At 45.0% G+C, this 25,950-nt stretch overlaps 1 protein-coding gene across 1 annotated transcript in view; it reads left to right on the top strand.

Annotated features, from left to right (window-relative positions):
• LOC146834563 (interferon-induced protein 44-like) overlaps nt 1-25,950 on the top strand; it is a 509,270-nt gene that overhangs the window by 392,665 nt on the left and 90,655 nt on the right. The window lies entirely within an intron of this gene.

Raw genomic sequence — 25,950 nt, 5'->3', positions numbered from 1 at the left:
AATTCACTGAAAAAACCATAGGTTTCACACATGTTATAGTTAGCTGGACATTTTACTGATAAAAAACCAATGAAATTCCCCCGTTATAGTTACTGTAGGCAACTATAACTCACGCGCCCGTAATCCTCTGCTGATGACATATGTGTCTTTATGAAAAAAGAATATTTGTAATATATGTATAGCTAAAATTTAATGGAAGAAGACATGGGCAAATAAGTGTCTAAATACAGTATTAGCATCAGCAGAGGATTACGGTCGCGTGAGTTATAGTTGCCTACAGTAACTATAACGGGGGAATTTCATTGGTTTTTTATCAGTAAAATGTCCAGCTAACTATAACATGTGTGAAACCTATGGTTTTTTCAGTGAATATATATATATATATATATATAAAGAAGTGTTATTTTTCTAATTTGGTCTCGGATTTATTCTTTGAGTGTGAGTCTGATTTATTGCCTCTGCGAGTACAACAGTTGCTTATCATTGTCCTTTGATATGCCTAACTACTCACCCACAGTACCACATAAAAGAGCCTTAGTATTATCTATTTTAGCCTCTGTAAACCAACTGAGTACCTCTGCACAGTGTACTTCATTTTAGTACACTATATAGAGCCAGCTTCCTACTTTGGGCCTTTGCCTAGAGTGCACAGTGGCAGAAAAACAATGGGCTTGAATGCTACCCCTATTGATTTCAACTGTTTAGACTAATTCCAAGCATTCATTCCATCATCTTTTTTTGGTGTTTGATTGTTAGTAGTATTCCTAGAACCCAGAGACTGGCACTGCTTTGCAAGTCTGCTACTTTCAATGTTTATGAAGTCCAAAAGGTACTAAATTTGCTCCCATTTAAAGAGTTCTTCTTTGTGTGCAGATTTACTATTTTGTTGATAAACCAGTCACTATTAAAGTTCCTCTCCAAAAAATGACTGAGTTGAAGCTCTTAATGGAACGAGAATGATGAGAAGAACTGACACAGGCACAGCCAGCCCCTTGCCCCCAGGCCCAACTACCAAGCAAACAATGCATCTATCTGGGGGTTGTCACACCCTATGCTGCCGCACCCCCCCCCTGCACCCCCCCCCCCTGAAGCTATGCTGCTGCTCATTTTAGGTATCTGAAAAGTTTTAAAGTCCAAAAATGGGTTTCCAAAGGAATATTGTTTTGGTATCTGGAAGGAATTACAACTCAGCACTTCCAGATACCAGATCGATATCCTTTTAGTATCAGTATCTTCTATATCAATGTTTTCCTTCTGAAATCCAGTTATAAAACATTGATATTTTTCTGACACTGAAAGGTTGTCTGAATACGTCCACAAAAGGGAAGGGTTCTCATTGGGCCTCTTTCTACTTTGTGCATGTAACTAAAAGATTTATCTGGTAGAGAAATCTAACTGCAGATTCCTAACCTTTGAATTTCCCCAGGCATCAGACTAAATGCAGATGTTTTTCATGAACAGTACCCCTGCACGCAGTAAGGTGGCGTCATCCGCGCCGGAAGTGGTGCCTGCATCACCTATATCAGTGCCACCTTGGCATTCTGACATCAGTTCTTTTCTTTCCGTGCCAGCCAGGTCTGATCTGAGAGAAGAGCTCACCCTGTCAGATTTTGACATGATTTTTGTGACATTTTGTTGTTCCTTTTTGAGGTTTTCTCCTGGTGTCAAGGATGTCTTTGAGAAAGACCGATTTTAAACCCTGTGGCACTTTTCACCACACCATGTCAGTGACAGATCCACTCCTCATGTGTTTTTGGTGTTTGGATTATGACCACGACTCCAAATCCATTTCAGACTGCTGGGCCATGGAGCCAAAGGCTTTGAGGGAGCGGTCCCTGAAGCTGCTAGAGGCCCAGCAGGCTTATCTTTGAAAGTAACAGTCCCACTCGAGAGAAGGGTATCAGGACTGTTCCAAAAGTCCAAAGTCCTCTTCGTCCCACTCCAAATTGTTGGGGCACTCCGGTAAAAGGCACAAAAAAAACAAATCTAAGGGCGCTTCGACTTATTATCCGCCGGCCGACGAGATGAAGGAACATTAGCGTTTAAGGCCTGGTTCCTCAGAACCAGGCCCTGGGCTGACTCCATGCCTCCCCAATTTTCCAGGAGCCGGAGCTGGCCCACTCAAATCAAAGAGTTCTACGAGACCATGCGCCTCATTTTTGAGCAACCCAACCCCTCTGGCACGACTTCAGGCCCCGTGGAGTTGTAGGGGGGCCCCATCTGGATCCGCGCTAGCAACTCCATCCCCAATGGGCTCCCATGGATCTGGTCATAGATCCAGACTGGCGCTGATCGTGCCGCTGCAACCTTTTCTGGTGCTGGCTGAGATGTCGATGGCACCAGCCCCATTCTGATACCTGACGACATGGAGCCGAAGCTGCATTGACCGATTCCAGCACTGGCAAGACCACCTTGTACTAAGTCAGAGCCTGAGCCCTATTCAGAAGAGCTAGGCCTCTGAGGGGAATGGGAGGGCTAATTGAACCCTTTAGATTAGCTGTATGCACAGGATATGGACTGCTGTGAGGAACTTGGTGATGCCAGCAGACTGGACACATCTCCAGATACCAGCAATCCTTCCCCTCTACCATGGCTATGGGGGAGGGAGCTACATATCCAGTTGTGGTGCAGAGGGCGATTGTGGTCCTCGATTGTCTGTTGCCCTCAGTGACAGTCAAGACTAACATCCTGACTAAAGTGCCGCACTCGGGTATCTCCTCCTCTGAATCCCTACTTCTGTGAAAAAAAAACCTCATTCCTTCCGCTCCAGGGGACCCATATTTTCTCACCCAACACCCTACCCCAGAGAGGTTGGTGGTCCAAGCCTACGCTTCCACTGGGCGCGTTTCCAGCCTCTACACCGGAAAGGGAGTCCAAGAGACTAGATAGCTTGATAAAGAAAATGTTTTCTTCTGCCAGCCTTGCATTGCGGTCAGTGATCACCACAAGCTTATTGGGCCGTTATTCCCGCATGCTGTGGGAAATGGTTGCACAAGTGCTGCCACAGGTCCCGGATGAGGCCCATGCCATTTTCTCTTAAGCAATTGCAGACTGGAGAGACACAGCAAAGTTCACTATGTGCTGTGGCTTGAACATGACTGACTCGCTGGGCAGATCGGTTTTGTCGACGGTGGCTCTCAGATGCCACACCTGGCGGAGAATGTCTGTCTTTTTGAAAGCTGTCCAGCCTTCCCTCCTGGACATGCACTTTGGTGGCACCCGTCCCTTCGGAGACCAGGCAGACTGTGCAATGGAGTGCTTTAAGGACTCGTGGGCTATTGCCAAGCCCTTGGGCCTCCTGGTTGCCCCACGTCATCTAAAGTCTACAGCTTTCAACCGGGCCAACCCTATTCCAACCACCGAGCTATGCAATTTTTCAAGCCTCTGCGTGGATGAAGGTGCGGTTCATATCAACCTCGTGGGTCAGGTAGCCAGAGGTCTGGTCCAACCACCACATCCCTGGCAGCTGCTGCCACCAAACCCTCCTAATGTTGCTCTTCTAGATCATGGGTGTCCAGTTGGTGGCAGAATTCGCCATCAGCTATACCACTGGCAGTCCATAACATCAGTATCTTTTGAGACTACCCTTCCCTCCATGCATCCAACTCATGACCAGCTGATGGAGGATCATTTGTCCCTGCTTCGTAAGAAGGTCATGGCTCTCTTGGCCAAGGGAGCCATAGAGAGGGTTCTGATGCCAGAAGTTGGCTATGGTTGCTATTTTCCCAACTTACTGATCCCAAAAAGGGACAAGGGCCTTCGTCATATCTTAGGTCTCTGAGCCCTCAACTGCTTCCTCAAAGAAGGGGAAATTAATGATGCTCATATTGGCTCAGGTTATGTCTGCCCTGGATTCAGGAGAGTGGATGGCAGTGTTGGAATTGCAGGATGCCTACTTTCACATCCACGCCCTGCCTGCCCATTGGCGTTCCCTGCGGTTTACGGTAGGCCAGGAGCATTTTCAGTTCACCGTACACCCTTTTTGGACTTACCAGCAAACCTCAGGTGTTCACCAAGGTGATGCCAGTGGTTTCAGCTCATCTGCGCTGATCAGAGGTGCCAGTCTTTTCCTATCTTGATTACTGGCTGCTGAAGGTGGTGTTCCCCTAGGCTGTTGTCTTCCACCTACAGCCTACAGCGGAGTTACTGCATTTACTGGGATTCACTATCAGCATACCGAAGTCACACCTGACTCACTCTCAGACGCTCCCTTTCATCTGGACTCAGTGAAGTTTTGGGCTTCTCCTCCTGAGCGGTGTGTGCAGGATATTCAGGCTATGATACCTATGTTTCAGCTTGTAGCCTGGGTTTTGGTGAGACTGGCTCTGAGGCTGCTGGGGCTCATGGCATCCTGCATCCTGCTAGTGACACATGTCAGATGGCATGTGCAGGCTCTGCAGTGGGACCTGAAGTTCCAATGGGCACAGCATCCGGGGAATCTCTCCAACATGGTCTAGATCTCAGAGGGAACTGCAAAGGACCTGCAGTGGTGGCTAACAAATCGCGATTTTGTCAAAGGCAGATCACACTCACTTCCCCAACCAGACCTCACAGTAGTGACAGATGTCTCACTTGTGGGATGGGCAAGCCATCTAGGAAAGGTGGTTAACAAAGGAATCTGCTCTCTGGCGGAATCTGGACTCCAGCTCCATGCGATCCAACTGTCATTGCAAGCTTTTTACCCACGATCAAGGGAAGGCTAGTGCAAGAGTTCATGATCAACACCACCACCATGTGGTACTGCCACAAACATGGCGGGATGGCCTCGTAAAACCTTTGTCAAGAGGCACTGCATCTCTGCACATGGCTAGAACAGCAGAGTATATCCCTGAAGGTTGAACACCTGGCAGGTTCCCTTAATGCCAGACCGGACAACCTCATCCATCGATGCCTAGCAGATCACAAATGGTAATACCATCAGGAGGTGGTGCAAGGTCTCTTTCAGCAGTGGGGAGAGCCTTGGCTCAAACTGTTTGTCTCTGCCGAGAACACACAAAGTCAGCTATTTTGCATGCCGTAGTTTCCAAGACTGCTCACGCTTGGGGATGCTTTTCGCCTCAACTAGAGCTCAGGCCTCATGTACGCCTTTCCTCCCATACCACTCCTGACCTGCCATTCCTGATCAAGAAGATCATGAATGACCAGGCCCAAGTCATCCTTGTGGCTCTGGAATGGGGACAGAGAGTCTGGTATCCTGAGCTGGTGAACATGAGTATCAATCTTCCAATCACGCAACCCCTCCAGAAGGATCTTCTCTCACAGCAGCAGACGAGGGTCCTCCACCCAAACCTGTCAACTCCTGTCCTTCTTGCCTGTAGATTGAGCAGTGGCAGTTGATAGCTTTCGACCTTCATCCCGAAGTCTGTAATGTTATTCTGGCAGCCAGACGTCCCTCTGCCAAGATGGTATACGCCTGCTGATGGAAAAGGTTTGTATCATATTGTACAGTAAAGTTTATTGACCCTCTTTCTGCCTCCATTTCTGATATTTTACTTTTTATTTTGACCATTGCCCCGCAAGGATCTGCTCTGGGCATTCTGAAAGGGTATCTTTCTGCCTTGTTTGCCTTTTTGTAGGTGCCTTCCCCTTTTGTTATGCTGCAGTAGGACCTTAATTTGGTTCTCACATTTTTGATGTGTACTCCCTTCAATACAGCCTTGCTTTGGTGATCACATCAGCCAGGCGGGTGACTGAGCTGCAGGCTTTATCATCCAAGCCTCCCTTCCTAATAGTTTTTCCTGACAAACCGGTTTCTCGCTCTAGGATCTCTTTCCTGCCGATAGTATAACACCATTTAATTTGGGCCAATCTGTCACCTTGCTCACTTTTTACGCTCCTCCCAATCCCTCTAAAACAAGAGGAGAGACTCCACCATCTAGACCCAAATAGAGTGTTGTCGTTCTACCTTGACTGCAAATGAGAGTTCCGGTTGGATGACCAACTCTTCGTGGGGTATGTTGGTGCGAAGAAAGGTTGGGTGATGCAGAAATGGGCCATTTCTCAATGATTCGTTGTCTGCATCAATATATACTACGGACTGGCAAAGAAGCAGCCTCCTGAAAGCTTAATAGCTCATTCCACCAGAGCTAAGGCTGTGACCACTGCGTTATCCCGTGTGGTTACAGTCCTGGACATCTGTTGTGCAGCAAGGTGGGCATCCCTGCACACGTTCAAGCATTACTGCCTGGATAGTCAGGTCTGCAGGGATGGGCACTTCATCTGTTTGATCCTGCAGGACTTCTTAGACTAAATTTGCTCACAGACCGACCTTCAGGGATGGTATTGCTTGTGTATCTATTTAGAGGTAAGGAATCTGAGGCAAAATGTCACTATCAGATGAACAAGTTACTTACCTGGATAACGCATTATCTGACAATATCTAGCCACAGATTCCTTATCGACCCACCCATCCTCCCCACTCTGGGGACAGATGTCATGGGTCACGGCTGATCCCTTTCAGGGCACACCAGTAGTGGTGCACTTCATGGCTCCGCGCTTCTGGTGTGGAAAGTAACTACATTGAAATGGTGCCGATGTAGGTGACGCGGACATCACTTCTGGTGCAGATGATGCTGACTATGCCATGTAGAGCTGACAAACGCCACCTACTGGCGTGAAAAAACATTCGGATCCAGTCTGTCACCTTGTGAAATTCAAAGGTAAGGAATCTGCAGCTAGATATTGTCTATACTAGATAAGGCGTTACCAAAGGGAACTAACTTCTTTGTTAAAGAGTGGGCAATGGTCCTGAGGACCACTGACAAAATGGACTTCTTTTTTTTAAATGTAATTCTTTTTTCTTTAAGGAAAACTTGTTTTATAAAAAAAAAAAAAGTTTTGCTCTACTAAAACACAATCATAGACAAGGTGGACTGCTGGCCCCACAGGCCACCATCCTGGTGACAGTCTCTATTTTTAGCCAATCACAATTTGTGATCTACCTCATTCATACTTATTAGGTAGGCCAGATACCACCCATATGATTTGGAATTTTAAATACAGACTTGTTAATATATGTCGGGTCTTAAAATTCTTTACTGAGCGCAAAAATGCTGGTTGCAAATTGCGACCAGTATTTTACCACCAGATAATTGTGCATATGGACCCAAAATCCACGTTTCTTCCTTCCAAAATAAAATAGACTTCTAGTGCAGGACTTGAACAAATTCACCCGGCCTTCTTCAGGGCATTTAAATATGACCTGTGCAATTATCAACTCCAATCTGTTACCCAATGTTAATTTCAATATGTGGCCTTCAATTTGCATGGCTCTCCTTATGATTAGTTTCTCTAGCATTCAGTTAATCTCAGACTGACCTTTTGTGATTGTAAGAGGCATATTGCAAATAGTACTTAATATCCAAATTATTAAATACATCTTCAAGTAACTTAGAAAATCGTATTTTTTTAGCTTGACATTTTCTATAGCTGGCCAGTGAACATTACCTGTGCAGTCGGAAGTTAAACTAACTTTATCAAAATAAGCAAAATCCCTATGAAGCAGCTAGCCTTCACAGCGCCTTGAGACCCTCACAGGTGATTTGCTGGGTTTTACAAATCCTGATTGATTGACCAGTGATTTTCACCCACCTCTAATATATTTGGGTCATATACCCAAGCTAAATTGCCACTAGTAGAATAATATGTGATAAACCAAATAAGAAACTGCAGATTTTAGCCACGGTCTGTTTTGTGATTTTCTTCAAAGACAACTTACATACCATGTACTCAGTAATCTCATCATAAAACAGATGTATTTCATATCTACCTTAAAGGTATCTTTCTTGAATGCCACTGTTGTGGAAGAAGTGCCAAGCTGTTAAACACTGATGTCTTCCTTTCTAGCTGACTCAAAAAGGGCAAACACGCTTACCATGTAATGCAGTATAAATAAAAGATTAAGGGAGATGAAGAACCAGAACCTTTTGGGCCTGGTGGCGCAGGGTACGCCTTAATCTCCTGGGTTCTCCTGCTCAGTTACACAGAGACACGGGACACTCAGTTAGGTGTTAGAAGATCAGATTTATTAGCTGCAGCTAGTACAGTTGTCCCAGAAGTACACAAGGTAGGTTCTCAGGAGACTGCCACTTCACTCCGTGGCGCACAATCTTTTATACCACATATGTAACATACACATTAACCAAATACGCACCCAGAACATATAAAAAAGAGCCAATAAGAAAAGTTGGAAAACAGGACACAACCAATGGAAAAGGTTTGAAAACAAAGTGTCAGATGACTCGAAGAAACCTCTCCTCCAACTATGTTTTTCAACCTCCCTCAAACTAATTCATTAACAGATTCATAACTAACTTGCAGGTGGCGAGATACGTTTGTGTGTGTTGGAGGACAGTTGTGAAACGAGAGAATGCTAGCAGAGGACAGTGAAGGCCAGACGATAAGATAAAGTCAGAAAAGAATAGTGTGAACCAACAGATAGTTGAGACGGGGATTAGAAAAACCAGACAGGGATTAGTGTACTCGGCCAGTCCTAACACTAGCTTTGCAAATAGAGGCAGAAGGGTTATTTCGACACAAAGCTGCAGAAAAAGCAGAATAGACTTTGTTCGCCGTGCTGCCTGAGTGATGGCAACACAAAATGGCGGCGGAGCACAAAATGGCGGGTCGATACGATCATGATCAAAAATCGAAGTTCCTCAGACCCCCCTTTTGCCAGAACTCAGGCAAGATAGACTCATGTTAATCTGAGTCAACGTAGATGGCCATGAGGTCATCGAGCTGTTGCTGTAACATCATTCTTATGTTCTCTGTTCTTGATGATTTGGGTTTAGGGATGCACATAGTAGCACAAAGGTCACAGATGGCGGGACCACAGTGCATACAAAGGCAACAAGAGAAAATAATGGTCAAAATTATTCCATGGAATGTTAATGCTTTCCATCCCCATTTGGACAGTAGTCCCCAAAACCACTCAGAAAATGACCAATCTCCTTCGTCCTGATGAATCGACTCAGAGATTATATGCAACTTGGAGATAGCTTGGTATACTGTCGGAGCGTCATTAGGTATGAAAATACAGCAACTTGACCCGATCAATTTGCACACTCCACCACGATCTGCAAGAACAAAATCTAAGGCAACTCGATTTTGTAAGGTCATAAGACGGTCCGCCTGTAGTTCTGCCGTGATATTACTTAAGGCTCCTACAGTGATGTCTATTGTGGTCTCTACGACACGGACCAGTTGCCTTATATTTCTGCTGTTGGCCATTGGACCCCAAAAAGGAAGAAATCCTTTGAGGAAATCTCCTCCCTCTTGTCCTGCTGTGTCTTTTGAATCAATAATCCCTCTGCCATATCTGTTCCGATGATAGTTTGCGGAAGCGGTGTATGTAGGGGGAAGAAGGAAAGCTATATAGCAGGTACCAGAAAAACCCGTTGGTAACCACGTGTAAGCCCTATTGTGGCAGATAAAATACGTGCCTTGAGATGGCACTAGAGGAGGCGAGTTCTGAGAGGAATAAACGTATGTGTGAGAACAGTTGTTTCTTTGTATGGTGTCAGAAGACCGATCATTTATTTGCAAACAGAAATTTCCCTGATGAGGAATCGTCCAAATTGGTGGAGATTTTCTTTGTTTAACCTTATCATTTAAGCTAGTGACATAATGGGTGACGTTCCAGTTTGTATACGCTTTCTTTTCATCAATGGAAATCTTACTCTTTTCCATGATTTTAGCCATAGCTACCATTCCCTTAATTAATGAGCTATGACTAAAATCTGGACTACCAATATATGAACTAATGGATCGTTTGAACTTGCTTTGGTAGGCATTGGATAAGATGACAAAATAAGCCCAAGCAGAACCCTCATAAGATAACGGGAGTACTAAATATGGCATTCCTTTCCCTGTGGTATGTGGCATAAGTCCACACACCCAACAATCAGTCGTATTGACCACTAACTGGTGTTGATGTAATAATTGGACAAAGGAATTGTTATACTATTCAGTTCTTCTAATGAGTTCATGTTGAGGAAGGGTATGAAATAGATGTGGAGAGACAGTAGAAGAAGATGAAGAGGAAGAAGGAGAGACAACTTTTTGCTGCAGAGCATAAATAATCCAACCTATAAATGCCAAAACAATACACAATAATATAATAACACATAAGGTTATATTAAAACGGCTGTACATTAATTTACAGGATTCTTTCTTCATTTCATCCTTTCTCTCTCTTTTGCCTAGTGTAGTTTCCATCTTTCTAATGGATGCTCACGGCAATCTTCCTCGATCACTCAATTATGATTATCTGCCGTCCTATGACACTGCAAGTCCTGCAGGCCTATTGCCACTACTCAGGTCACAATCAAGACTCCTACCGTGACCCTGCAACCAGGACAGAATACTACACAAGAGAGAAAAAAATCTTAAGTGTTCTTTGGTCTAGGTCTCAAATTATAATGTTCTTTATTTGGTACAGTCTGGTCTCGGAACAATGTTCGTGGATTTGTCGTATCCAAGCGACAATGCGGTGTTATCGCTTCCTGCAGAATGTCGTCGTCCTCTTTCTCAGACAGTGTCCCATTCAGGCGTGCATCGCTAAAAGGTACGAATCGTGGAACCTTTTCACTCTCACAGTCACCAATGCCCCTACACACCCATTGATCAAAAGGTAAAGGCAAAGGCACTTTCTTACAATGCACGCCGTGAATCCAATATTTCTTTCCTTCGACTTTGACTGCTGTTCTCGTGGTCAAAAGCACCAAACGAGGCTCCTTCCACCTGGGCTCCAGATTTCTCGTCCTTTGGAAATTCTTTGTGCAGACCCAGTCACCTGGCCGGATGGAATGACCTGGATCTGTGGAAGCCTCCGGCAAAGCACTCTGAACCTGTTGATGGAGAACACGAATTTAGTCGTAAGATCATGCAAGTAGTCAATCAACATTGGATATGGCAAGTCTGAGTATTTCTTAGGGCGAGGGACTCCCCATACATTAGCCAGGCATCCAAAAACCACTTCATAAGGGCTAAGTCCCAAACGAGAGTGTACTGCAGTTCTGGTGGACAGAAGAGCCAATGGTAAGGCATCGGGCCAATTGAGTCCTGTACTAGCCTGAATTTTCGCTAGTTTTAACTTTAGTGTACCGTTGTAGCATTCAACTAAACCCGCTGACTGTGGATGATTTGCCGCATGGAACTTTTGCTTGATACCAAGACCCGCACAAACTTTTTGCATGACTTGGCCCACAAATTTGCTCCCATTGTCACTCCAGACAATGCGCGGCAAACCAAACCTGGGGAAAAATTCTTTTAGTAAAACTTTAGCTGTGGATAAGGCTGTGTTGTCTTTTAGAGGGTATGCTTCTATCCATCTTGAAAAGGCGCATACTACCACCAGAACGTATTTAAGGTTGTTGCATCGCTCCATATGAATATAATCGATCTGCAACACCTCAAATGGATATGTCGGAGGAGCAAAGTGACCCGCTGGAGTTGGGGTTCCCTTTCCCGGATTGTACATTAAACAAACAATACAATGTTTCACTACATTGTCTGCGCATTTTGGGATTCCTTCATTTTGCCACACTGGAGCCAGAAGCTTGCATATACCTTTTGCACTTAAGTGGGCTGGACCATGTGCCATAGTAACCACTGGGAGTATATAGGCATCTGGTAACAGCCAACGTTGGTGTTCAGATAATTCCACCCAACAACCCATCTCATCTAACATTCCCGTACTTTCTTTCCACCTACTCAATTCCTTCTCTGTAGCCTCTTTCTGAATCGATTTTACACTTTCTACTGTATTCTCATACATTCCTCTCTCTCTGACCCAATTCGCAGGACCCGCCACATACATTCGACTTGTAGCGTCTCTCGCTGTCTTTTTCGCTACTTCATCTGCAAACGCATTTCCTCGGTCAACATCATCTGTAATCTTTTTGTGTGCACTACACTTCATGATTGCTATTTGGGTGGGTAAGGCAAGTGATTCAAGAAGATCAGTTACTAACTGACCATGTTGTATTTTAGTGCCATGTGAAGTGAGGAATCCCCTTTCCTTCCAAAGACGCCCAAAGTTGAACGCTACACCAAAGGCGTATTGGCTGTCAGTGTATACGTTCACTCTTTTCCCTTTTGACAATACACATGCTCTCAGTTCTGCTGCTTGAGCTGAATTGTGTCTGATACGTGCTGTTTCCACAATTGTATGTAAAGTAGTTACAGCATAGGCTGAAACTGTATCTCCATTAGGCATTTTAAAGCAAGAACCATCTACCCATAGAGTTCCATCCGGATTCTCTAGCGGCGTATCTTTCAAGTCAATTCTTCCTTTTGTCTCTTCCTCAGTACGGAAGAAACAATCATGTTGCTCCTCAACACTTTTCTCATCTGGAAGGGGCAACAGAGTAGCTGGATTTAGGGTATTACATTGTTTGATGTGTACGTGACTAGCCAGAAGCGTCAGCTCGTATCCAGTTAGACAAGCACTCGTAAGATGCTGCATTTTCGTACTGTTTAGTAAGGTATCCACTGCATGTGGTACCATGACAATGAGAGTGTTATTCAACACCACTCCAGCGTACTGTCGAATAGAAATTGCTGCTGCTGCTGTCGCTTTGAGACAACTAGGTAATGCTTTAGCTACGGGATCTAATGTAGCTGAAAAATAGGCACATGGCCGCTGTTTGTCCCCAAATTGCTGTGTTAAAACTGACAACGCACAACCCTCTCTCTCATGAACATAGAGCGTAAAAGGTTTACTGTAATCAGCAGTACCCAGTACAGGAGCAGAACACAGAGCAGTACGTAAGTCAGTAAAACTCCTTTGGCACTCGTCAGTCCAAGGAAGGGGGTGAGGCGTATCTTTCAAAGTAAGTGCCAACAAAGGCTTGGCCAACAAAGAGAAGTTAGGGATCCACTGCCTACAGTAAGAAGTAATACCCAGAAAGGCACGTACCTCCCTTTGTGTGGATGGCACAGACATTTGCGTAACGCCTGAATTCGTTCTGGTGTTAATCGTCGTCCCTCCTTTGATAGGAGATGACCCAAGTAGGTAACCTCTCGACGGACATATTGTAGTTTAGAAGGTGAAACCTTATGATTCAGATTAAACAAATGGCGTAACAATGCAACTGTGACATTTTTGCAAATATCTTCTGAATCAGCAGCAATCAACAAGTCATCCATGTACTGAATAAGAGCAGCACCAGACGGCAAATGAAAAGTATCAAGATGACATTTTAAAGCTTGGCTGTAAATGGAGGGACTTTCACAATTGCCCTGAGGTGCGCGCTTAAACCGGAAGCTTCGGCCTCCAAGAGAGAAGCCAAAAATGTCCCTACTCTCTTCTGCAATGGGAATACTAAAGAAGGCATTTTTTAGATCGATAACAGAAAACCAAGTCGCTGTGGAAGGTATTATTGTCCACAGAGCAGTGATATCTGGAACGACAGGAAATTGTGGTACAACAATTTTGTTTACCTCCCGAAGATCAATTACGAAACGATATACAGGTGGCTGAGAAGGATCAGTGCGTTTAAGAACAGGAAGAATGGGACTATTGCATGTGTTACCTCTCGTTTCCTCAACTACACCCTTCTGAATCAAATCATAAATGATTTCCAACAGCACTTTTTCACCTTCAGTGGAAATTCTATACTGCGGAATACGCGGCAATTCAACATTGGGCTTAAGAGTGACAACATAAGGTGGAATTTCAAGACAGCCCACATCGTTCGGACCCGTGGCCCAAAGCGTTGCCGGAAGAGAAAGCAATTCAGGTGGAAACTGATCTTTGGACAAATACATTGGAGAAATCAGTTTCTGTCCTAAAGTAAGATGTACACCAGAAGGAGAACAATATATAGTAGCATGCATTCTTTTCAATAGGTCCAAACCCAACAGATTCTCACCGCAACCATTCGTCAACAGAAGTGGAGCTTCCAAATCATAAGGGCCAATTGAAATAGGCAAAGGGCAAGAAACCGGATTGCGAACAGGGGTGCCAGAAAATCCTACAGATACATTTGTTAAGCCAGACAAAGGTGCCCCAGGGAGTTTAGAATGAATGATAGAACTTCTCATCACCCCAGTATCTAGAAGAAATGGCTCTAAAACACCCATTGTAGTGACATTAACATAAGGACCATTCTGATCTACTGGAACCGACACAACTCCCTTACTTTGTCCATGACTGTCCTAGTTAGCATGAAGACTTTCATTTCCATTTTCAATATAATGATCTTCATTGTAGTACTGAGTAGACCTAACATTTTGCTGATCAAAGTAGTTCATGGAATTGGGAGAAGGAAGGGCACGCTGTTCTTGAGTCAACACACCTCGACCTCTACCTCTGTTTGCTGACTGGAGGCCAGCACGACCTCGTGGAGCAGATAATGCTCCATTGCGCTGCAATAAAACCGGACAATTATTTTTAAAATGACCTTCTTCTCTACCATAGGCACATTGATTAGGTCCCAACAAAGGTCGCGGAATGTATGGCTCAGGTTTTTGATACAACCTCTGAAACTGCGGAGGCTGTTGAAACTGAGGCTGAGCATGACGAGGAGGATAAGCTTGTTGCAAGAGAACCTTCGTTTTTAATTCTTTCGTCTTTTTCTCTTGTTTTTCTTTTTCTTCTTTATCTCTGTTTTCATAATATTGTGCAGTAGCCAATATCTGGGCAGAGGAAGAGACAGCCCATGAACTTTCTGAATCTTTCAATTTGTGTGACAGCTCAGGAAGCAAATTAAATACAAATTTGTCCACAAAAAATCGCTGTCCACCCTCTGTAGCCATATATTGACCACTGTGATCAATAAATGTCTCCTCGAAACGAGTAAAGAAATCAGAGACACTTTCATCTTTCTTTTGTTTGCATGCCGCTAATTTATCCCAATTAACTCTCAATGCAGGCATCATCGTTTTCATTAATGTAATAATCCTACCAGGGAGTTCTGAAATCAGAGCGTCAGGCTTTGCGCCACCCACTTGGTCTTTATCTGTGGCAGTTATGACATCCCAATTAGCACCTAATTCCTGTGTGTGATTCTCTTTACGAATCTTAGCCCATATTGTCTGTGGAACTACATTTCCCATTAACATATCGATATCAGCTAGGTTCATGATGCAAGCATCAACTGTCTGTGATAATTCTTTATAATAACCCGCAGGGTTATTACGAGGATCCGGTAGAATCTGTTTAAGGGCCAAAACTTCAGATCTCTTCCAGGGGACATGTACCCATATACGCTGAAAATGAGCGGGAATAGCTGGATTATTACCTACTGCTGCAACCTCTTCCTTCCATACTGGAGGAACCTCTCTCATGGGATAATTTTTCAGTGTCAGTTTAACCGACGGATCAGAATCAAGGAAAGTCTGAGAGGTTAATAAGTTTCTAAAGGAAATAAGTGTCCTTACAGCATTTTCAACTTTAGGACCCACTATAAGTCCTTTATCAAAGTCAGCCTGAACATCTAACAGACCCTGAGGAACCGAATTTAAGTTCACATCCTCCCATTCTTTAATGAGAGTATCACACATTACATTGAAAACATATCTTTGCGTGGGTGCATTCCATTGTGAGAAGGTAGGCATGATATCAAGTACACTGTATTGGGGACCCTTTTTGATCCATCTATGTGCAAGAGATTCCAACCTCTCTCGTTCTCCCGAATCTGGGAACTGACTACGAGACTGTCTTCGAGCAAAAGCCGGAGACACATTTAAAGCTTCAAAGAAAGGAGATAGAATACCAGTGACAGTGTCCGTAAGTCGCTTACGCATGGACGGAGAATTGGACATGAGAATAGGAGACAAAGTATTAGGCGAACTGACAGGAGGAGAACCGATAATTGCAGGAGGTGCAGAAGGCAAAAGAGACCGAATATCAGGAGATGAGGGCAAAGAAGTCGAAGTTAATGGTAAAACTGGCAGAGGCGGTAATGCTGGAGGAGGCAAATGCGGAAGAGCCGGAACAGGCGGGGGTACCGCTGGCGGCTGAAAAAGCTGTAACAATTGGGGTGCATTGGCACCTTGTGCATAGGGCGGAGGCAATCTCAATAAGTGAGACATTAGGGGATCTTCTTCTATATCTTTCTTGTTTTCGGAAGGGGAAACAGGCAACACCGGATAGCATTTATCTATCGCCATACGATGCTGTCTCTCTGAAATTTCAGTCGCATTATCAATTTCATCATCCTTAAATTGTTGGGTAGCCTGTATAATTGTCATACCCTGTGCTCTTCTATCTCGTTTTGCTTGCTTAATTTCTTTCTGTTTGGCTTCCTTACGCCAAAGGTGGAAAGAGTCAAACATTGCCGGCCGGGCTTTTCTTTTGAATAAGACTGCTTCTAAATTATCTAACACATCAGGCTCAAAGCTACCATTTTCTGGCCATTTTAGAACACCATCTTTCTTTGTGTATCGGGTCCATGCCTCGTTAAAGGCAATGGGGCCAATACCATGTTTCGAATAGAGCTCATATGTGGGAGTTCCAACCGAAGGAATCGGACAAGAGTCCTCAAGCCGGGAGTCCCTATTACAACCAAAGCAACAAAATTTTCCAAACTTAGTCAGACCAGGCATCTCGTGATTTCACCGGACTGTTCACAAACTTCAAGGGGGTAAAACTCAGTTTACGCAGAACAAATGCACTTATCCCTCGGCTTCGGCTATTGCAATAGTCGAATCTAAGAACCAAGAGAAAACAACTAAGAAACAAAATTGTGGGAGCGACCCACCAAATACTTAACTAAGGACGTCTTCTCACGCCAACAGAGGCCCGTCTATCGTCTCGCCTTACCATACATCACCAAAGGAAGGGCCAAGGCAGGGCGGCAGTCAGGGCAGCGGTCGTCAGTAGCCGTCAGAAAGGAGTAACCACACTGCAAAAGACCTTCGGACCACTTTCGACATACAGGGGTCGCTTGACGTGGCTCGCGAATCCTCCAGAATTTTCTTGCGGGGTTCCTCACGACCTTCAGGCAGAACCGGTACCACTGAAGCCGCCCAACATTGGGCGCCAGTTGAAGAACCAGAACCTTTTGGGCCTGGCGGCGCAGGGTATGCCTTAATCTCCTGGGTTCTCCTGCTCAGTTACATAGAGACACGGGACACTCTGTTAGGCGTTAGAAGATCAGATTTATTAGCTGCAGCTAGTACAGTTGTCCCAGAAGTACACAAGGTAGGTTCTCAGGAGACTGCCACTTCACTCCGTGGCGCACAATCTTTTATACCACATATGTAACATACACATTAACCAAATACGCACCCAGAACATATAAGAAAGAGCCAATAAGAAAAGTTGGAAAACAGGACAGAACCAATGGAGAAGGTTTGAAAACAAAGTGTCAGATGACTCGAAGAAACCTCTCCTCCAACTATGTTTTTCACCCCTCCCTCAAACTAATTCATTAACAGATTCGTAACTAACTTGAAGGTGGCGAGATACGTTTGTGTGTGTTGGAGGACAGTTGTGAAATGAGAGATTGCTAGCAGAGGACAGTGAAGGCCAGACGATAAGATAAAGTCAGAAAAGAATAGTGTGAACCAACAGATAGTTGAGACGGGGATTAGAAAAACCAGACAGGGATTAGTATACTCGGCCAGTCCTAACACCAGCTTTGCAAATAGAGGCAGAAGGGTTATTTCGACACGAAGCTGCAGAAAAAGCAGAATAGACTTTGTTCGCCATGCTGCCTGGGTGATGGCAACACAAAATGGCGGCGGAGCACAAAATGGCGGGTCGATACGATCATGATCAAAAATCGAAGTTCCTCAGAGACTGTCTCTGTTACCATCAGTGTGAGAATGTCACTCATGGAACTGCTAAGCCAGGAATAAAAACACTGAAAACTGATGCATTCTCTGCGGTGGGCACAAGTGAGCACTCTGCAAGATACCTTTGTCTTTGTATACTGATACCAGACTGATGCCTCCACTCCCACACTCCTTTGGCATTGAATTCTTTGCTCTTCTGCAGACTAAGACTAATCCATCCAAAAGGATAAAAAGGATATGTGTTTCTCCTGTATTGCCTCCCTCAAAACTCTAGATTGCTCAAAGCATTCCAGTTCTTTTTTTGTACTTTTATGTATCTGAACTGTATCTTTAGCACAACTGATTTATGCTTTATTATTTATATTTCTTTCGTATCCTCTTGTGTTTGGACAATGCTAAAAATACTAAAAGATTTTTTTAACAAAAAAAGAAAAAGCGTTCATCATTACCTCCTCTCCCCCTCCCCCCCCCCCCTTTCTCTGAGTTGTCCCAGCTGGGCATCTCTGACCAGGTGTTTGAAGATTTTTTGCATTTGCAGAGTGTCCGAGTGGCAGAACTGGGCCATTGGCAGCCACCATAAGACATTTTGGCATATAAGAAACCCAAGTTGCGATTTGATAACAACTTACTGAATCTCAGTTGGGCTTTGCTGCCAAATACCTAATCGTTGTTTGGAAGAGCGTGTTTAGGGCACCCCTTCCAAATACAAATGAATGTGTTACTGACTATATACACGTAGTGGTATGCCATTTGCAAACAGAAAGAGTTCCCCATGGACCACATGCCTTTTGAGAATGTTCGCAAGAAATCTTTTTTTAAACGCATCGCAGTTCCTCTAAGGAAAATGGGTTGCATTTTTATTTTATTGCTTAATTAATAAAGCAATCCCAGCCGTGACAGTCTGCTGATCTCAGTAGGGCCACCATCCCTGTGATCGCTGCAATTCATAGAGGGTTGCAATTTGACCCACTTATAAATCGGGTATTGCGAAACGATCTATTAGTACATAGGTTAGTTTGATAAAACAGAATGGATTTGATACAAGTTGGTGCCCAATTTGCAACCACTTTTACGAACTGCATTCTTAGAACATGTGGCTCCTCATAAAGAGCCTTGTCATTTGCTCAGTGTATTATGTTGGGAGATGGTACTATTGCAGCTCCCTACAGAGATCACCTTGCACCCTGAATAAACTTGTTAATATTTAGCATACTGGTTAAAATAGGGTCTCTAGTTGGCAGTAGTTTGCACCCTGTCCAAGTAATTACCCACATTCTTGTCAGGGTGAGTGTAGTACACACTAAGTTTACATGTTCCTACCTTGGCACAGAGGAGGCAGGCTAAACTAAAGAGGCAATGTGTAAAAGTATTTGTGTGCACGCACACACAGTAAAAAGACAGCAAACATACGCCACACAAGTTTAGAACAATAGCCAATGTTTGTCGGAGTAAAACAAGACCAGAACAATAAAAATCCAGAATACACGAGTCAAGATATGAATCCTCCAATATTAAATGCAGTTAAAGCATTTAGAAACCAATAGCTCTACCTGAGGCTATTTTGTCGCGATTGACCAAGTCAAATCCACAAGTTCAGTCCGACTGAGATGGAACATGGGCCGGCTAAAGGAGTCGCACGGACCTCAATACAGTACCTTGGATGCGTCACAAATTCAGACTGCAAGTGCAGAGGAGGTGAGGTGTAACAAAGGCCGGTTATGCGTCCGTTCCTTACTTATATTGGTGCTTGGGGACGATGTGCTGCGCAAAGCAGGTGAGGCGTTGCTGTACCAAAGTGATGGGTCGGTTCCTGGTGAGAAGGTAATGCCCGGCGACGATGTGGGGTGCAAGGTGATGTCAGTTGCAGGTGTGAGACCTTGAGTCCTGAAGGCAACGTAGTGTCGATGTCTCCGCGCAAATGCGTCGATACAACGGTGTCTATGCCAAACCACCAGACTACAGGCACTGCGTCGGAGTGAAGCTTCGTGGATTTCGGTGAAATGGTGCAAGAGACTCATGCAGCGGTGGTCAATGCGTTGTGCACTCAGCGAGCAGGGACCAAGGTTCCGGTGCAAGCAGCTGCCATGTGTCAATTTCACAGGGATACACTGGTTTCAAAGTGATGCTTGGAATTGATGTGTTGATTTCTTGCTTGCAGCACTTGAATCACCTCCAAGGGACCAGGACTGGGTTTGGCCCAACTTTGCAGGTCAGGACTCTCAGCAGAAGAGTCCAGGTGCTAGTATCAAGATGCAGGTGAAGTCTTTGCTGGCCCTGAGACTTCCAACAGGAATCAAACTCAACTTAAGCCCTTGGAGAAACTTTAGTAAGTAGAATGCAGTCCTCTCACTCCCAGGTGAGAGACAGAAGAGGGCAGGCCAACACAGCCAAGCATACAGCAAAGCTGCAGTCCCTCCTAGCAGTCCAACAGCTATTCTTCCTGGCAGAATGTTCTCAGTCCGGAAGTGTTTCTGTTTCTCTGTTTTTTTCTGTTTCTCCTGTTATGGTGTCAGATGACCAGTACTTATACCCATTTTGGCCTTTGAAGTAGGGGGGGCTTCAAAGAAATGTCTTTGTAGTGCACAAGACCCTGCCCTTCCTGTCCCAGGCTCCAGGCACACTGCAGGGGGGTATGCAGTTCTTTGTGTGGGGACAGGCACAGCCCCACTCAGGTGCACGTGTCACTCCCTCCTACCACTCTAGCTCTGAAAGACCAATCAGCCCGGTGATGGGTCACCGGGATATACAGGGCACACCTCCGCTCACTTTGTCTGTGACTGTATAGAGTTATTTCACAAAGCCCAACTGTCATCCAACCCAGGTGTGTATTCTAGGGAGAGGCAGAGGCACCGAATGGTTAAAGTGAGACAATTCGAACTATCTAAAAGTGGCATTTTCAGACCTCTAATTTAAAAATCCAACTTCACTAAAAGATGTGTTTTTTACATTGAGTCCAGAGACACCAAACTCCAATTTTCTATCAACTCACAATTGGAAGATACCCGTGCTAAGGGGCAACTTCAATGCTAACCTATGGGAGAGCTAGTCCTTGCTGTAGTGAAAAGTGACTCTAGCGTTTTTTCACTATCAGGACATTTACGACTTAAAATCACATGGCCCACCTTTTAAATACACAGCACCCAGCCCCTGAGGCTTCCTAGGGTCTACCTTAGGGGTGCCTTACATGTAGTGAAAGTGAATGTGTGGGCCCGTGAAGTAGGTGTACTTGCCAGGTCGACATGGCAGTTAAAAACTGTGCTCACAGGCTCTGCAGTGGCAGACCTGTGACATGTTTGGAGGGCTAAGCATGTGGGTCGCACAATCAGTGCTGCAGGCCCACTAGCAGCATTTGGTATACAGGACCTGGGCACAAATAGTGCAATGTATGAGGGACTTAATTGTAAATCAAATATGCCAATCATCGAGAAACAAAATGCCATTACATTTTAGACAGAGCACATGCACTTTAGCAGTGGTAAAGTGCCCAGAGTCTAAATACCAGCAAAACTAAGTCCAACACATAATCAAAAACAGGAGGACAAAAGATGCCAGGTCTAACACATACTGTTTCAAACGTCACTCCATAGTGAGTGCACTAATATAATATATCTGGAAGACGATCTCAGAATCAACATGGGCCAGACACAATCCCAAATCACAGAATTATGGGGCATATTATCAAGAAACAGAGTTAAAATTATCACCGCTTTAGCGGCAGAAAACTGCCGGTAAAGCGGCGATAATGGGCTTGATAATATGCCCTTGAGAATTCCCATAGAAGCCCATGTTTTGTTGACAACATGGGCTTCTATTGGAATTCTCCAGTGCATATTATCAAGCCCATTATCGCCGATTTAGCGGCAGATTTCTGCCGCTAAAGCGGCGATAATTTTAACTCCATGCTTGATAATATGCCCCAATGTTTTTTGTTGCTGAAATCTGTAACTGACTCAGCACGCCCTTCAAGCGACTCCCTCCCAAATGAATACTCTCCCGGGGTTCAATCCCTTTGATGTCAAGCCATTAATGGGTCTTATGAACAGGGCATGATTACTCGGATTTACCGCACACTATTTATTTATTCCACCGGATCACTGATCGCACCACGGGAACTCACCACCTCTGCTAAATTGCATCTCTTTCAAACCAACTACCTCTACTCTGTATATCTTTCTCCACTCCGTCTGCACCGAGCAGGCCTGGGACACGCCTCCAGGTGTCCTTGATGCAGTACTGGCCAAGCAGATTTCTATCACATGGTGTGGGCCTGCGATGTAGTTCTCCAGTATTAGACAGGGGTGACCTAGGAGTTCTCTGGGAGGTTCCTCTTTCCCCCTTACTGGTCTTCCTTGGGGTGTTGAAGAGTTCCAGGGGTACAAGGCCTGAACGGTCTTTCCTGGGTACAGCCCTCCTGGTGTCGAAATCGCAATAACTCCTTGCAACGGATGGCCTCCAGATCACCCGCTGTGTTGAATTGGAGAAGGGGTGTTGATTGGTGTGTGGAGCAGCAGTGGGTGGTCTTTGAAGCACGTGGCTGCCTATAGAAATAGAGACAGCTTGCCTAATTGGCTGTACCCTTATGCTGGTGGGTTGTGCAGATATGTTTTGTCTTACAATTGCTGGATGTCTTGCCCTGTATGAACTAATTATCACTTGCACGGATGTATTGCGTTTGCCTTGCTTAACTGTTTCACCAGTACTACTGGTCTAAAACTTAAAAAAATGTGTTTATCAAAGAAAAAAGTTGTAACTGTTTGCATATACACCAGATGTTGTAAGGACTCAGTTGTGGTAATCCCTTTTATAGTGATCTGTGAGTGTACAAACCGCAATCAAATCAAAGACATGTCAATACAAATAAAACAATAAAAATAAATAATACTGCTCTCCCAGAGTTCCCCCGCTGTGCCTCTCGTAGGGAGCCTTGTAACCCTGCTCACACCAATACTGGGAGGGTTGCCCCCCAGTATCTCGGACTCCAAGATTCCTCCTTCAGTGTGACTTACCATTTTATGAAACTCAGGGTTTGAGTTTTTATACAATCATTGTAAATGCATAGTACGTTACAAAATGGAGAAGACTTTTTAAACAGTAAAAGTTACACATCACATTATGCAGCCCCCTTCGTCCTAATGAATTAAAGCAGGGAATATATGCTGTTGTAGAATATAGACAAGAAATGTGCATGTGAAACATATTTGCATGTGCACCCTTCAGACTACACCCTCTTTTTGCAACACTGGCTACTTCTCTCTAATTTTTTCTTACATTGCTGGTGGTAAGTGGCCATTTGTGTAGCACATGGTTCTTCAGCACTCAATATGTCTTTAACAGAAAAAGCCACGTAAGATGACAAATTTCCATCATTCCTCAGCACAAGGCGTGGCATCATTAGATTTCCCATCATCCATCAATCAATCAGCGTTTGTATAGCGCAAAACCGTCACCCCTTAGGGTATCTGGGTGCTGTGTCTTTGTGGAAAAGCCAGGTAACAAGTTTCCTTCTATAGTCCGCCTGGGGTGTTGCTGTTCAGAGGTGGAGGGGAAGGTTGTTTTAAGTTCTGGTGGTGATGTAGGAGAAGGAGCCCCCCCACCGTGGCTACTGTGAATATGGGGGTGTGTGCAAGGATGAGCGAGACAGAGTGCAGGTATCTTGCGGGTAGGTGTAAACTTAGTCGATTGTTGATGTAGAATGGTCCTTGGTTGTGTAGAGCTTTGTATGCATGCGTGAGGATCTTGAACTGGCACCTCTTCTGAATAGGTAGCCAGTGGAGGGTTCTGTTGTGAGGCAGTGATGCTGCTCTGTTCAGGATGAGTCTAGCTGTGGTGTTCTGAATGATCTGTAGTATTTTGAGGAGCTGGGTGGAAATTCCAGCGTAGAGTGAATTACCATATTCAAGGCAGCTGGAGACAAGAGCATATGTGACTGTCTTTCTAGTGTTGGTTTAGAGCCACCTGAAAATTCAGCATGTGAAAGGTGTGGAAGCAGGAGGAGGCAACTGCGTTAACCTGTCGCTTCATGGTCGGTTGGCTGTCAAGGATGAAGTCTAGGTTATGTGCATTGTCTGTGAGTGCGGATGTTGGTCCGCGTTCTGCAGGCCACCAGCTGTGGTCGCACGCAGCAGTGTTCTTCATAAAGATCAGTACATCTGTTTTGCCGGAGTTGAGTGTGAGGCAGGGCTGTCTCATCCATTTGGCTATGTTGGAATGGCATTGCAGGTGAAGATGGTTTTAGCATTGGAGGGGTCCTCAGTGAGCTAGAAGTTGAGTGTTGTCAGCGTTGAGGAATATGTTGAGTCCGTGGGTCTGACGATGTCTGCAAGGTGGGGCCATGTAGATGTTGTACAGGGTGGGACTGAGGGTTGATCCTTGGGGTACTCTGCATATGATGTCCTTGGGTGCGGACATGAAGGGAGGCATAAGGATGCTCTGAGTGCATCCTGAGAGGGAAGAGGCGATCCACTTGAGGGCTTTTTGCTGTATCCTCATGTATAGTCTGTCGAGGAGGGTGTGATGGGAGACTGTATCAAATGCAGCAGAGAGGTTGAGGAGGATCTTGGCCACTGTTTTGCCATGGTCCAGGAGAGTTCTGATTTCGTCAGCGGCGGCAATCAGCATGGTCTCAGTGCTTTGGTTGACACAGAATTCTGATCGTGAGGCACCAAGAAAGTGGTTTTGTTCCAGGTATTCGGTGAGCTGTTGGTTGATGACTTTCTCAAGGACTTTGGCTGGGTAAGGGATCAGGGAGATCGGTCGTTAATTTTGTAGGTCCATCTTCACAGGAAGTGACATCACTGGTTTCCAGCAAAAATTCTCTTTAAAAGAAGCCAAGCAAGAAAACTAATTTCCATAATCCATCTGGACAGAAAGTGACACCACTGGATTTCCCATCCTCCATTTGCACATGAATGGTATCTGTCCTCCCCCCTTCCAGGACCTGCTTAATGGTGGACACAGCACAGGCATGTAGTGGATACTGCAGCAGGCCTGCTAAAGGCAAGTTTGTTTGTGCCTGTCTACTCCTTGACTGCGCCCAGTGCCAGGAATCCTGGTCCTCCCACCACTACCCCACTGCTTACCCATAACCAACACTCACAGTACCCGAACGAACAGCATCCAACACCCCACTGTCTCTCACTCACACAGTATTGCAACCAACAGAAGCAAAGAAATCGTCTCTATCACGCAAGATTTCACCTTGCCAGCAGCTGCTTCCAAATCAGTCACCCCCTTGCAGGAACCCTACAATAATCTGTCAATTTTGTAGCAACAAAATCACCATTTACAGCAAATTCAACCTGCAACTTAACCCAACAGACCTCTCCAAATGCTGCTGATCTACTCAAGAGAACCAATACTAACCGTAGTGCCCATTATCAACCCACCACCATAAAGTCCATAGTCCCGGGGGACCCATTGGACCCCTGCCCCCACCAATCCTACACCAGAGGACTGCAGATGACCACTTAAAGTTTGCTAACTCTAGACCAATCTTCCTGCTAGCATTTCCTACCAAGTTCTTGGAGTACATCATCAACAGGCACCTTACGAAATACCTCCTTGACCACGAACCACTTGACACCACTCCATCTGGTTTCAGACCCAATCACAGCACTAAAATAGCCCTCAACATCACCATAGATGACATTCGCATGACTCTGGGTGAGGGAGATATGGTGCCATTATTTTCCTTGACTTCACAACAGTGTTTGACATGTTCTCCCACCATATTCTCACCGAAAGCCTACATGACGTCGGAATCCAAAAACATACACTCTGATGGTCCTGCTGCTTCCTTATTGGAAGCCTGGCACCACACACCTCAAATGCCTGCAACCTTATTTGCAAAGTTGCTGCAAGAATCTTTCCTGAACCCCACCCTCTCCAGCTCTTAAATGATTCCTCTAGCCAGCATCCTATGATCTTACTACATCAATGTCCTCTCTGACAACACACAGCTCATTCTCTCCCGCACAGACAAGACACCCAGTACCTGGATCGAATTCAATGACTGCGTGGCTGAAATTGCCCACTGGATGAAGACCAACTGTATGGAGCTTCGGGAAGAGCACTTCACTGTGGGACTCCACCGGGTGGTCAACAGAGCTATGACTGACACCTAACTACGCCACCCACAATAAGAACCTTGGGATCGTCATCAACGGCAAACTTGACATGACTGCCCAAGTCAACACTGTTACT

This window comes from Triturus cristatus, chromosome 4_2 (assembly GCF_964204655.1).
Source record: "Triturus cristatus chromosome 4_2, aTriCri1.1, whole genome shotgun sequence".
In the NCBI taxonomy this organism is placed as follows: domain Eukaryota; kingdom Metazoa; phylum Chordata; class Amphibia; order Caudata; family Salamandridae; genus Triturus; species Triturus cristatus.
This window is presented reverse-complemented; position numbering and strand designations above follow the sequence as displayed.